Source organism: Hippoglossus hippoglossus, chromosome 22 (assembly GCF_009819705.1).
Source record: "Hippoglossus hippoglossus isolate fHipHip1 chromosome 22, fHipHip1.pri, whole genome shotgun sequence".
Taxonomy (NCBI): Eukaryota; Metazoa; Chordata; class Actinopteri; order Pleuronectiformes; family Pleuronectidae; genus Hippoglossus; species Hippoglossus hippoglossus.
Genome location: NC_047172.1, coordinates 14851928 through 14867462, shown reverse-complemented (window position 1 = coordinate 14867462; position 15535 = coordinate 14851928). Strand labels below are relative to the sequence as shown.

The 15535-nt window shown below is 40.2% G+C and overlaps 1 protein-coding gene across 1 annotated transcript in view; it reads right to left on the bottom strand.

Annotated features, from left to right (window-relative positions):
- LOC117755509 (KATNB1-like protein 1) overlaps positions 1-12852 on the bottom strand; it is a 36794-nt gene extending 23942 nt beyond the window's left edge. Inside the window, exon 1 of the mRNA XM_034575357.1 lies at positions 12651-12852. The gene's annotated coding sequence lies outside the window, so the exon portion shown is untranslated. The remainder of the gene's footprint in view (positions 1-12650) is intronic.
- Between the last annotated feature and the right edge of the window lie 2683 nt (positions 12853-15535).

Genomic DNA, 15535 nt, shown 5'->3' with positions numbered 1-15535 from the left:
TTTAAAATCAGGCTTCAATATTTGTTCTCCCACCAAACCTAAACCAACATGAATATAGGATACACAGTCCCGTGGCAGACTGCTTTGTTTTTCCTGCCACCTCAAACGTGTTCTGCTGTCTGCTCCAATGTCATCTCAATTAGACATTAGCATGCGGACAAAGAACAGCTCAGACTTAAAGGTAGGTTTGTGTTTTCGAAAGGTATAGTGGTGAGTTTGGGTTGCATATCCTTAATATAATCACACATATTTAAAGAATAAAATTCTGCTGATTCAATTGAATCCCCAAAACCCATGAGCTATTTACACGTGCTGAACACATGCTAACCAGCGGGGAATGTGCGTATGTAGAGAAAACAAGATGGTGCAGTTACAGAGAAGCAATGGATGGATGTTTTTTCAAGTGTTCTCAAGAACTGATAGACCTATCTATTTATTTTTTTATTTAATAGATGATGTTTACATGCACGAAATATTCAGTTCTTGGCCCTTATTTGAAAAAGACTGAAAATGAATATTCCTGTTTACTTGCAGATATGCAGACACCAATAACCTAAAATCGGACTATCTCTATCTCAGTCTTACAAACTGTTGTCTATTTGGATTCTGAACAACACAGAGTCCTATAATGTCCTAACTGGAAACTGCTGATATCAAAATAAATGCCACATTGGGAATACACAAATGGAATATGGTGTTAAGATGACGGTTTAAAATTCTGAATATTGTTATATTCAAAATAATGATTGGGCATGTACAGTAAATGACTGTTACAATTATGATAAACCTACAGATCAACACTTTTCTAACTGAGTTGATATTTCAGGACTTAATCACAGCCTCCAAACGAGACTTGGACTTGCTCAATAATAGACATTGTACTTCATAAATTATGACCTGGGCTCTTGAGGGTAATTGTTATCTGCAGCCCCTTCATTCTTCAGAAACCCTGCTAAAGAGACCACACACACTGCATACACACACACACACACACACACACACACACACACACACACACACACACACACACACACACACACACACACACACACACACACACACACACACACACACACACACACAATCTCTTCAGGTCACTGGGCCTCTTTATATGATGAGTCAGAGGCTTGGTCTGCTGCTATGTGCTGATCTGTAACTTCATCCAAGCAGAAGCAAAGACAAGGATCCACTTTTAAAGCATGAAGATACAGTACTCATCATCTGCACTGCTCCATACAGACAGAGTCACTGAGAGAAGTTACAAAACCAAACGTTATATATTTTTCTGTTTCTATTCAGGATACATGTAGCCTGAGACAAATAGAAAACTCTGTGTGTAAATGAACACGATAAACAAAAGTTTGCTTTTGAATATGACAGTTACATAAAATATAAATAGCTACAGAAAATGTTGAAACAACAAAAATTTCTAATAATTGTGTAATGGTGGCCAAAACACTTGTAACAGACACTAATTAAATCTTCCTGCACACATAATTAAGGGACTTAATAAAACAGTTAAACCTGTAAATTGTAAACACAACTAACTTATTGCATGCCACATTTGTCAGATATTTTGTGTTCTGCAGGTAATGTACAGTGTGTTTATCTGACGTTTTCCGTTGCCTCTGGAGACAACATTGATAAGAGAGGGGAAAGCATGAGTGTGCAGAATATAGAGGGAAGTTTCTGTTTGTGATTTAAGACTTCCCAGTCTGCATAGCTGTGGCTATCGTCCACATTCCAGCTCATAAGTGAACAAGATTAAATATTTCACAGAGGGACGTTGGCTGCTCTTCCTGCTGTGGTTTGTGCAATTGCCTTCAAATGAGAGTCACAAAGGTTATTCTGATGAAACTGTTTCCCTGAGCTTTTGGAAATGTGTTTCACTTTATCTCAAAAGGTCAAAGAGTGTTTTTCCCCCAGTCTGAACCAGTATGATCTCTGCCTTGGTGAGACTGTCTTCATATGAAAAGTTTTATAATATGAAGCCTGTCTTCGCTTTGGGGCATCTGGTCATTGTGAGGACAGAAACGGATCGATTCTTTAAGCAACAGAGATATATCATGTCGGGTGCACATGATGGATCTGACGTGGAGTCATATTTGGAAGACAAAAGACATGTTGGAAACAAAAAAAAATGATTTAAAGTGTCAGCCAGTTTTTATGTTATGCAAATCGTCTTGAATGGTGCTGCCAGAATTTTTAACTCTTCAGGTATTTTGCCACTAAAAGAACAATGAAAGTGTCGGCTAAAGATTCCACCAGCACCACTTTTACTGCAATATGGCACCATCTTTCTTATTGTTAGATCACATGACCTTGCTCTTTCTAAAAAAAAAGAAAAGGTCTTTTTATTTTTATTTTTTAATTCTGAGTCTGTACGACAAACTGTTTTACAATGAACATTTTCATTATTATAAAGCAATATCAGTGATTGTTGCCTTTTTTGATTGTAGCCCACAGCTACACTGGAGCACACTGTATATCCTAATAAAACGAATTATCCCAGCCCATAGACAGTGATGAAAGACTTAAACTGTATCAGCAGCTCATCTTTGTAATCGAAACAGTTTCTGACATCCTGTCAGGGTCTAATTTTAGGATTTGATTTAGAACCAATCTGAAGTTACCTATGGGTTTAGCATTAAGCTGAGATATTCCACTTGTGTCTGGTTTAGTAATTCCTTTTGTCCTCTTTGTGTCCACATAATCCGTCTCTATATGTAAACTGTCACAGACTGAGCTAGATTTAGCTCTTTTCCCCTGAATACACTTTTCTTTATATCCACATATTGAAAAGGTATAACTTATAAAAAGTCCTTACCAAACCAAGGCAACACACATTTATCTTTCAATTATTATGACATTAACATCCAGCTTATTTAACCACATTTAAATTCACTGGATCTGGATTTTTATATGGATCTGCACCAGATTGTACACATTTAACCACATCTCCCCTCCCCGTGATGCAGGAGGAATATGGTACAGTCCAATTAGCAAACATTCATACCAATGCTGGTCTGATACAGCAGGGACTTCTCTAACTGACCTGCGGGGGAACTCCAGCTGTAACCCCGTGAACTGGTTACTGAAAGAAATTTGATATAACTTCATGACAAATTAAATACCTAAAATTACTGGCTGTTGGAGCAAGATTTTTACATTTCAAAAAGATCATCAATCAGAAAATGACCTTTTTGAAGCGTGTCTGCATGTAAATTTGCATATTTGACTTTTGACTTACTCAACAAGTGAGTGGGCTCGTCAGCACTAGCTTCTGTCAGACATACACATGTGGAGTGTCTTTCCAGTTGTGACATAGACTCCGTCATTCCCACAACTGTGACGGCTCGAGGCACCAGTCCCACGACCCTGCCGAGCAGCATGATTCACTCTTTTGTGTTGCATGACTCAAAACCGTCTTCCCTGCCTCCACATGTCCTCTTCTCACCCCCAACATCCTCTGTGTTTGCCATTTGACCTGCTGTCAGCTTGGATCCGTTCCGCCTATGGTCAGCTGTGGGATCATATACAGCCTCTCTACATAGCAACAGTTTCCGAGGCACACACACGCAACAATGACAACAGATGGCCGTGGAATGGCATTTATTTGCATAAATTTAGCATTCATTTTTTTTCTAATAAAATGATTGCTGGCCTTTTTATACACAATGAAACACATTCAGCTCTAGCGGGAAACAACATGTGTCGATTGTTGTCTTTGGAAAGTGGAGAAATTACTGCTTCATGAGGTGGCAGTAAAAAAATGACTTCTTCCTTTAAACTGGTCCAACAGCTATGAAGAAAAAAAACAGTATTTGCCAGGTCCAGCTGAAGTATCACGCAAAGACTGAGCCCATGCGGCCGGGTCATGTGACGGGTGTTAAAGAGGACCAGATGATGATGTTTTCAGCAATGGGGTGTCTGATGACTATACTTTCTGAGAAGAAGGAGAGCTGCAGATGTTGAGGCTTGTTTCTGCCGCCTTTTCTTTGTGCTCATCTAAATTCAGATTGAGCACAAACTGACAGCGATTATGCAAGATCTGCTCCACAGCTCTGCCTTTGTCAGTTTCTTCATTTGCTGATCTCTTTGGACTTGCCACTGCAGCATCTACCTACTAATTCCACAAATGTCTGTCTGTATGTGGAACCTATGTCTTGTGAACCATTCAACTTATTGGCTTCACACTTGGCGTGTGTATTGCAAATTGTCCGAGAAAGTACAGTGCATAATTTGATGCGATTTGAACATGTGATATGTTAAATGTTTAAAAAGAATTAATAAACAGGCGACCAGTAGAAGTCAGTGGGGGTAGGGCAGTGTTCCATCAGTCTGAGGACCGGGTTGAACGTGTCTTCTACAGCTGCATTCGACTACTGGCAGCCTGCGGCCAATACTTCATTTTGATGATTTGACTATTTTTATGGACTGACACAGACATTCATGGGTGATCCCTGTCACGGCAACCACATTCATAGAATTACTTCCTCTTTAGCAAGTTTTTGTAGTTAAAGCAGTAAAAGCACAATGTCGGTAATGCTTTCCATCGAGTCGAACTACAGAGCTTTTATTTTGAAAGGTTGTGAACTTGAGTCTGAAGATTGTGTTGCTTACAAAGACCTTAATAGTCATCATACAATCTATGAAATAATAACAGCAGTTAAGTAAATCATTCAAAATCATTAGCCACACGAGAACAGTATTAAAGAAAATTCAGTTTCCTTTTATGAAAACATTGACTGTAAAATCTTCAATGCAGATAAACCAGGAAGGATGAACACAAAGTTTTCTAACTTCTCTCTGCACAATAGACGCTCTGAACACAATGTCCAGCACACAAACAATAAAAAGTTACAGTATATTGTAAAACTGTATGAGGAGGACTCACTAATGACAAGGATAATTCTGAAAGGCTGCGGAGCAAATGGCCCATTCCAAACAGCCACGATTCAACAGGCACAGCACAAGTATTTAAAATGGGGTGTGAAGCGGCACCTCGGACAGAACATACCCAGGGCGAGACAAGGCTGAAATAAAATGACCTCAGAGTGTAGAGACTGAAAGTTTCCAGTGAGGCCCCTTTTTTATTTCCCGAGTATGCTGTAAAAAAAATGAAAAAAAGTTCCTTTCCCGCTCGTGTGAGCTTTGAAGTAATTTATTCAGTTTCTCATCAGAGCTGTGCAGAATGTGAGAATATGATAGAAGCAGTCACTGGAGTTAAATGAGAGGGAAAGTTCATCTGGCTGGCGTTTAGAGGCATGGTGTCATGGAGGCCTGGGAGCCAAACACCACACAGCAGCTCACACACAGGGAGGAATGTCCAGTCTCTGTACATCCCACAAGAGCCACGGAATTTGTTTAATAGCCCACAACAGGCTAATCTGTGTAACGCTTGTCAATGTCCAACAATAATATCTTGATCATTATCAGTAACTGTTGTCTTAATGTAGATCTACACAATTAACCATTTAGTCACGTATTACACTTAAGTGATCCTTTGTCCCAATGAAGAGCAATTACAGTTGAGGACAATCAGCATTCACTCAGAGCATGGCAGAGCTGTTCCATCTGAAATCAGTCCAGACATCTTTATTAAATCCTTGCTGAAGTCGAGAGCGTTGTTGTTCCTGGTGATAATTCCCCTCAGCACGTTTCTCCTGGGCTTGGTTGGTGTCCAATGCAACACAAAAAGGATCTGTTTGTAGCTGTAAAAGAGTTGGCACGACTCTGTAAACTTTATAATCAAAAAATGATGTGCTTTCTTCCTGTGATGTGTACTGAATATTCTTCAACAACATCCTCTGCATGCCTTTGATTTAACAGTCAGACATTTTGGAAATATGCTTCATTTGCTCCCTGTTGTTTGAGTTTTTGAAAATTTACACCAAATTTTACATTATTGTGGAAAAACAGCTTTCCCATGCACATGCTTTGCCTTTGTTGTGCATGTAGTTCGCTCTTTACCCAAGCTGTGTTGACTTTTGTTGTTGCAGCCCACCACTGTTGACCAAATGTTTGTTAACAACTGTACAGTAACAAACTGGCCTCATATGTGGACAAGACCAAAAGGATTTTCACCAAGCAAAATATCAACGAGCAGATGCTGCTACATTTATCATGTTACAAAAACACAGTTTGAGTCCCTGTCAGAGCAATCGGCGAGCTAGCAACATTAGAATTGTAGCTAAGGCCGTGCAATTCTGTACAGATCTGCAGTGGTATTACTGCAATGATCAACACAGAGTCGCACAATGTTTTGATTTCTGGGGTTTCATACTACTGGACTACTTGGATTAAGGCAAAGTATATTCTTTAATAAGCTTCTCTGCTAGATTACTATTGTATCTGCTGTATTAGGTTAACTAGATTGATAGTTTGTACTGTTTGGTCTTACCTTGAATTGTATGAGCTAGGATTTTGTTTAGTGATTTTGTTTCTAGTTTCACTCAAGTGAGTGAGAGTTAAAAGGGAACCAGCTAAGGTTAAAGTGCTTGATTTTTATTCCAATTCTGTTAAGGACTAAGTTCTATCTTACTTTCTACCTTTTGAGGTAAATAGTCTTTGTCCATAATCAGTTTTTGGCAAATTAGGAGATTTTGTGAAACTCACCTGATCACTGATTAAAGTGACAAGTTTCTCTTGTGTTGAAATCTGCTGAGTAGCTATTAGTGGGCCATTACCACCTGGTGCCTGATTGACTCATGAGCAGGGGGTGTGGTCAGCACAGCTGTAGCCAACCATCATCACCTCTGGTTTAAAAAGCATGAATTGTTTGAAGCGTCAGCTTCAGCGTCTGTGAAGACTCATCGTATGAAGACTCGGAGGATAAAGACAAAGGAGTCTTTCGTTGGAGTCTCGGAGGATCAGACTGCAAGGAACCTGGGTGTGACACTCGACAGCCAACTCTCCCTTACTGCCAACATTACTGTAACAACACGTTCCTGTCGATTCATGCTGTACAACATCAGGAGAATACGCCACCTTCTCACTCAGAAGGCGGTACAGGTTCTGGTCCAGGCCCTGGTCATCTCACACCTAGACTATTGTAACTCCCTCCTGGCAGGTCTACCTGCTAGTGCCATCCGACCTCTGCAGCGCATTCAGAATGCAGCAGCTCGACTGGTTTTTAACCTAAATTCACTCACACTACTCCGCTCCTCCGCTCCCTTCACTGGTTACCGGTGGCTGCCCACATCCGTTTCAAAACATTAGTACTTGCGTACCGTGCTGCGAACGGATCGGGTCCAGTCTACATCCAGGACATGGTCAAACGTTACACCCCAGCCCGTTCACTCTGCTCTGCATCTGCCAATGGGCTTGTTGCTCCCTCACTGCGAACTAAACACTCAACAAAATCACGACTGTTTGCTGTCCTGGCTCCTAAATGGTGGAATGAGCTCCCCATTGACATCCGGACATCAGAAAGTTTACACATCTTACGCCGCAAACTAAAAACACACCTCTTCCGACTATACCTTGAATAACATTTTCAAAACTAACAATTTAGTAGCACTTAAATGGCACTTACTTATAGCACTTTGTAGTTTTGTTTTTTTGAAGAAATTGTACTTTCTCTATTCTTGTTGTTCTGGGTTTGTACCCTCATGGTTGAATGCACTTATTGTAAGTCGCTTTGGATAAAAGCGTCAGCTAAATGAAATGTAATGTAATATGCTTCGTGCTGCACAATCTGCTAAAGTACATATACCAATTGTATAGACATAAGGTGTGAACCATAGTCTTTACATAAAGATGGACAACGGGTCCTCGCACTATCCAGAAATGAAGCCAAAATATCCTGGACATGAACATTGCCATCTTGCACATTTACAGCCCAGTAGCAATTACGGGATAGAGCCACTGCAGCGAGTTGCCACCGGTACAAGCGTTTGAGCAATCGTGAGTCAGTCTCAGCTGTCAATCATGACATTTCACCCAGTTTTTATTGCATCCAACCAAACTTACAAAGAAGGCATTGTTGTGTTCTCTCTATATCCATGCTAACACCTCACTGTGGCTGGTACTTCACTCCGTTAGACTCCTCCCTGCAGCTTTTAATACTGATCAACTGCCAAAGACATGCCAGATACCCACATTAACCTGTAGAAGCACTAACAAAGTGGAATTTGCATGCTATGTCCCCTTTAAAAGTACTACGATATAGAGTTACACAATACACTGAATGGCTATTGTGGAAAAAGAGAATGGAGAGGAAGTATGTGCTTCTACTGGAATTCATGGTTTTATTTACTTTCTATGATTTAATTCTGCAAAGCTTTTAGTCATTATAGACTACATCCCCAAGGACAACAAACTGTGCCCAATCATCCTCAGAGATAATGTTTTGGATCAATGAATGGATTTGCTCCAGACATCATTGACTGAAAAACAACAGTGCCTTGTGCTTTAATACGAATTTTGCTTGCCAAAGTCAGTAAAGCTAAATTTTGAATGCTAAACAAAAGGTTCCAAGGAACAATTATTAGGTAAAAGTGAGCTCAAGATTTTATCTTGCTCTATCTACAAGGCAAAACACATTTGGTTCTTTCCACTGCCTTTCTTAGGAAACTGAGGACTGATGAGGTGAAGCGATAAACTACACATGAAGAAGTGGAGAAAGGGGTTTCGGGTAGGTCCAGCAGAACGCCACCTGGAAAACAAAACAGGTGAAAGGTTGGCAAGAAATGTGCGTGTCTCCCAAGAATTCAGGCAGTATTTTCCACAAAGCCCCGTGGATAAACATCAAGCAGAATGGGCCGTCTGAGAATGAGCTGTCGGTGGGCAGTGACAGATCCAGCTCTCAACTCCACCGCAGGGCCTGCATGGTCCAAACAGAAGGGACATCAGATTCCATAGCGACTCCTCAAATAAGCAGCACACGCTGTGACGCCTCCTTTACAGGAAAACGGGGAAGGAAGATGAGTTGGAGCGAGACAGAGACCTGCCTGTCCTTTCAGCCAGCGGAATGGGAAAACTAAACACCGTGGTTTCAACATTCACTCATGGAATCCACTCGTTTGTAATCAACAGCTCCGACAAAAATAGATGCCTCCCATTTTTTACGGCTCATTTTGATTCTCCGAAGTAAAACAAAAAACAACCTGAAAGAATTTGTTCCGACGAGAGTTCCAACGCTCAGGATCAAACGGCGAAAAGAAGTTGACCAATCGCAGATCGTCCACATCCTCCCTTACACTACACAGTACAGCTGCTTTTTTTAGCCATGCTAGCATCATCATAGGGAATCCCTCAGAAATCGGTCCACCGCTTTGGCCCATACTGAAATACTTCAGTGACTTTTGGATGGATGAGCATGAAATTTTGTACAGACATTCACCGTCTGCCTACACACTTTCCTCTAGCACTACTGGCAGGCCGACATCTTCAGTTTTAGTCTCATCTAAACAAACATCGGATTGAGTGTCTTTAATTTGTATAATAACAAGGTTATTTCATTCTTGTAGATGGGGAAACACTATATTTCCCATGTTTACATTGGCTTTTAATCGCATGTCACATAAGAAATATAAAGGAGATGCTTATATAACACATAGGGAGCAGCCAAGCCACTGTAAAGATTATGTATAGAGGTCGTCAAAGAGTCAAGTCCCTAATAAGAGGGAGTGTTATTGTAAACCCCTGCTCAGCTGTCGAGGCCTGTTTCCTGCTGCTGTAGGTGGCCTCTGAGAGAAAAATAGCACTCATCTCTATAGCTTCTATTGGGAAAACAAAGTCTTGAGATGAAGCAGTAAAATTTGCCGTAGTATACTTTCCAAAGTCTAATAAAGTTGTTTAAAAACAAAAAGCCATTGGAAAAAACACATAAATTACAAAAATCTAATCATCATAGATGTTATCATTACAGGACTTTATGCCGCCACTGAATATGTCTATAAAAGGGTAAAGGGGAAGTGATGTTGTCAGAGAGTAGGGATTCGGCAGCTGGTCTCCTGTGGAATCCTGGGCGATACCGGGGATGACGGAGACCAGCTGCCGCTGCTAAATCAGTGACTCACTTTTACCTCAGCAGGGAGAAGGAGGGAAGGAGCGAGGGAAACGGCAGAGCAGCAACTCTCGCCCAGACAAAAAACAGACTCAGCCAGCTCCAGCAGAGAGAGTGGTCAACATAACACTTCACTGAACAATTTAAAATCTGCTATTTCAGTTTGTACCGTCCTTTGCCTCTGGCATCGCACTCGGATCATGCTGGAATGCAATCATTTGGTTTATAAACAAGATTTGATGGAAAGTCGTCATAAAAGTATTGGTCTTTTGTTTTTCCTCAGTGATTGGTGTGGGCTAAGTGTAAGGTGAAACTCTGGAGAAAGAGTTTGTGTGTGTAACTTTCTATCTCCCAATTTTGTTCTACGAATCACGTGGGTTAATTGTGTCTGGGTATTGAGTTTTATGGTCTGACAGATGAAAATGGATCCGTGGTTCACACAGTCCTGGCAGATGGAAAGGGCTGGAACAATAACTGATACAGGCTACTCATGGAGAGATGAAATTACTTAGATTGGAGTACAGACAAAAATAGTTTATATTCATTACAATACTCAAGCAAAAGTATCATTCAAAAGCTCTTTTTAATCCCACTATCATAAGGATTTAACCATATATAATAATATTTCGTTATATTAACAATGTACAAAATTGTAATGTAAAATGGTTCCCTCATGAGGGCTGCCATAGTTTGCGCAGTAGCGATCGGGGATGCAGTCACGGTATTGAGGTCCTGCCAATCATGCGCTCGAGTAATCGCAAGTCAGTCTCAGCTGTCAATCAGAATGTTTCACCCCATTTTATAGCATCAAATAAAACTTGATGGAAGAATTATCACTTGAACAAACCTCAGTATGATAACATAAAATGACAGAAAGCATCTTTTAGAAAAATGTATCTGATGTGTTCTTTGACTTTTTATTTTGACCCATGTCCCATTCACTTATATGGAGGAGGCAGGATTTATGACCTATACTGCAGCCAGCCACCAGGCGGCGAATGACGCTTTGCCTTCACTTTTGGGTAGCCGTCATGCCGTCCATTTTTATAAACAGTCTGTGGGGGGAACCTTTGCTGTTTTGGTTCATTCTCCTGGTTCTCATCACCCACTTCCAGGAGCAACAGGGAGGTTCAGGGAGAAACTTGTGTCAACATTAAATGGCAGATAGACGAAGTTTGCTTATAGGATGTGAAGAGCCACACATTTTTGACATGAGTTGGTGGAAACCAAAACAGATAAGAGTGGCAATCGTATCAGATTTAAATTCATAGAAGGGCCAAAACACGAATGCAAAGGAATGCTGCTAATGTCTGCTAACTTTTTAGCTTCATCAAATTTACAGAGGATATGTCAGTGTTGTGTTCATATAGCTTGTGGCAAAAAATGTACCACTGCAGGTTCAACAAGGTTGTGCCTTAGTTCCAGAAATGTACCAACTCCTCTAAGTGATGCTGTCAATTTCTGACACAAGGCAGAGTTGATAATGGAAAAGTTGTAACTTGACGAAATTAAAAAACGGTTTTCTTGCACAGTGTCCCAGTGGTGATGCAGCATGTACAATGCTTGGAACTGGCTCACCTAAATGGAATGCAGCCACTGTCAGTGTTATTAATTACACTAGGCTTTTCCTGCTATGACATGTCAACGGCCTCTATCCTCCCAACCTAATAAAAACATAATCCATTTTCAAAAGTATGGGTACAAAACCTCATGAAATACATCACTTAGAGCAACTATTACATAATTAGATGTACAAACAAATCATTCTAATTAGCTGTTAATGTACTAATACTGTACTTTACCATGGCCTCCCAGAGGTAATTGTATTTGGAGAATGCAAATGACAACCACTGGTGTATAAGCACTACTCACCACATCTGAACCCAATCAAATGCATGAACTCTAGTACACCTAATTGAGCCCACACGCACACACGCACACAAAAAAGTCATAAAATGTATCAAATATGATTCAGTCTCCCTTTTGTATCTGGGAATAGAGCGTCTTCCCCTGTAAGCTATTAGATAATTGAAGCATCAAATTTCTTTCAGATCTGATCAAGTGTTGCTCTCAGATGTCCCAGATGTTTTATTTCACACCCCTAAAGTGGCCAATCCTCACCACAGTGAGTCTGGGAGGCATGCGAGTGTGTGCGTTGGTACCTTTGAAGACGCAGCCAAATTATAAAAGTCCTTTCAGCCCATTTGGCAACCATAAATAATAGAGATTTGGTGATTGCAGACACACTGCTTTTGATTAAACTCTTCCCACAACTGGGAGTAGTTCATTCTGAAACAATGTCCTAATCATCATTAGACAAAACACTGCAGAGTCCGTGTGGCCCAGTAGCACATCCCCAGCTATAACAGTGAATATGACTCTGCTTGAATATGACTCTGCGTGAGCAACAATCATTCAGTGCATTCAGAGAGTAAAAATCCCATCACATCAGCCGTGACTCCAACTGAAAGAATCTCTTAAGAACAGTCACCAGCTCGCAGACTTGTATACAAACTACTGATAACACAGATGACGCCTAAATACTCATGTGAAAGAATAAACGCAGAAAGGAACCCTCAGCACAAATCAAAGCGAAAAGCTGTAGGGTGGAAATGATCCTTTTCTTTAGTGTACATACCATTTCTGTCTGGGAGATTTGGGGAAGTTTCGCGATGACACAGTAGCCTTGCCCTTATTTGGAAAGCCGCTGTCCTCGTATTGTGTCCTGCCGAGAGCGACAGCCACTGTACAAGTCTCAGGAGCAGCTGACTCCAATTACATAAGAGACTTGGCAGTGACTCAGTGTGTATGCTAAAGGCTTAAAATCTTGAGCCATGCAGGATTTGTCAATGGAGGTTGCTGGAATGTCTGGTATGGCCCGTGGTACCACCAGGGCACAAACCAGAACAATCTGCTGTTTGTTAATCCTGCAAAGAACAATCAGGCCTTTAATTGTTGTCCGAAGTGAAATGTTTAGGTTGTGTAACCAAAGCAAACAAAAAGGGAAACATACAGTGTATGAAGATCCCAAACTGTGACAGTAATACCAATGATTGTTCTCTCAAGACATGACGTCTGCATTCGAGAATCGGGGGGAGGTTGACTTCTCGAAATGAATCAATTCCGGCTTTTCCACTCTGCCTATAATGTCTGATGAGACCCCTTTAGATTCTTTTACCGAAATCTATGACTCAGAGTTTATTTGTTATTTCTTCGAAACTGAACATCTTGTTTGGATTAGGTCTGATTTATTTCCCCCTTCAGTCTGCACCTGATCGATACACACCACTTGGAACGACATGTCTAGACTGATCTAGTGATGTGTCATTTTACGACAAATCACATGAAAACAACATTAAAGTTGGTTCCAAAAATAAGAGGTGACGGCACAGAGTATTTGTTAGTTTATTGTAGGTTTTATTGTATATTACCAGAGAGAAGAATGTGTGAAGAAATGTTGCGTTGTTTCCCCCAAACTGCATCTCGTCTTATCACACATCTGCAACAAGTTTGCCTTATAAGTACACAACCAAAAAGAGTCATACAGATTCCTTGTTGCAGTGCAGAGTGGCCTTTAGGGATCTTTGTGGAGAGGCCTGAGTAAACACTGTTGCTATGCAATGAAAGAAAACTGAAGAAAATCCTTAATGCATCTGCAGTTATTCAGGGATGTATGTTCAGATTCAGCTTGTATACGTCAGACTGACATCTGACATGACTCTGAATACCTAATACTAAAACCTACTACTATGTATATTACGAGCTACTACTGCAGCATTTTCAGCATGTTCACATGAAATGTATGTTTGCTGATGACAAACAAAATCTTACTTTATTAATTCATATGAGCAGTAATTTACTATCCTGATTCAAAAAAAATTATAAGGTTAGATATTGATAAAACGTTGAGCTTTGTTTCATTCTTTTTTATTTGAGATGCTGTTCTAGGCCAACACCAAAAACCACTAACAAGAGAGACACCTTGAAACACTCAACCTGTTTATTTATCACAGCCAGAAAACCTTCAGTGATCCAATCACTGGGTGATTTTCAATCCGTCTACATTTACACGTCAGGAGAACTGGATCCAACGCTGGACATACGATACGAAACACAATCAACGATCGAGCAGCTACAGAAAGTGAACTTCAGATTTTGTTCCTGGTCAGGATGCAGCGGTTCACAGCAGCACATTTCTGTGAAAACATGTTTCATCCTTTTATTGGACATGTCACTCCTTTGGAATTTGCCAAAGGAAGAGCAAATGTCTGTTATAGGGCGGTCAGCATCTTATCGTTGTTTACGGGAAGTGCTTCTCTTCAAGGTCAGTCACTTACTAAACCTTCTGTGTCAGAGATTATGAAAAGGCCACGATGTTCCACACCAGGAGAGTAAACATGGTTGTTAATCTTGCCAGATCGTTGAGTTTTAGAAGCATTTAAAAAAAAAAAAAAGTTTTAGAAATGTATTTGTATCTGACAACAGGTCTTATATCACTTTACATATGACTGATTAACATTAAGATATATCAAGATCATATTCAAATTTTAAAGCACCTGTAATAAATATTCTATACCTAAAAATGTAATAAAATTACTAGATGTCTGTGAAAAAGGATGCAAGTAGGGATGCTTACTCTGCTGTGCCGCTCAGCTCTATGGAGCATTTTAGTCTTTTATCTATTGTTTCGGATTTTCTGACTCAACTCAATGTACAAAAAAGAGAAATTTTGCTCCTCCTAAAAACTTTCATCCATCGATAAAAGTTCAAGCTCATACTGTTTGTGTTTTATTAGTACACTCTGTTGGGCCTATACAGTGTTCAAGTGCCTTACCAGAAAAGTAATGAAGATAGGGATAACTGAACATCTCTTTCAAAAAATCTTTTAATTGTGTGAGTTGAAGACATATGTAACAACTCTCTCCTCGTACTTACATGATCCAAAATGTTTCAACAATGTTCAAACCCAGAAAAATCCAGAAATTCATTTAAGGTAACAGGACGATTCATATTGGTCGCCTTTTAATTGCGTCATATCCGCTTTACCTGTGGCTTTGATGGTCTCTGATGTTACTTCCGGTGGCTAAGGAAGTATGATTAGAGAAAAACACACTGCTAGCCAGTTAGCCAGTTAGCTGTTCTTTTCATTCCACTGTTTGTAGTGGTCACATGTAATAGGTCCTGATTATTCATTGCTGTTATATTCAACTGCTGCTTTGACTGCTTGAATTCACAGTAGCCCAGTTGTAGCTGTTTCCAGTTATTTTGCGTTTCATATGTAGTTTTTTCTGCAGGTTTTTTACATACTGAAATAAAGTTTAATGTAAATTGCCCGTTTATAGTGTTGAAAGAGAACTTTTGAAGTGGGACGTGACATTGTGCATTCAGTCTAAAGAGAGGTGCTGAACTCGTTGCCCAATTTTTTTAAATGAATGCGGCAAAATGTAACACCAAAGTCAACGCAGCAAATTTCATGTTGAAGAAAGAGGCTTTATTTTCCGCTCCAGCTGTGGCTGCTCTTGT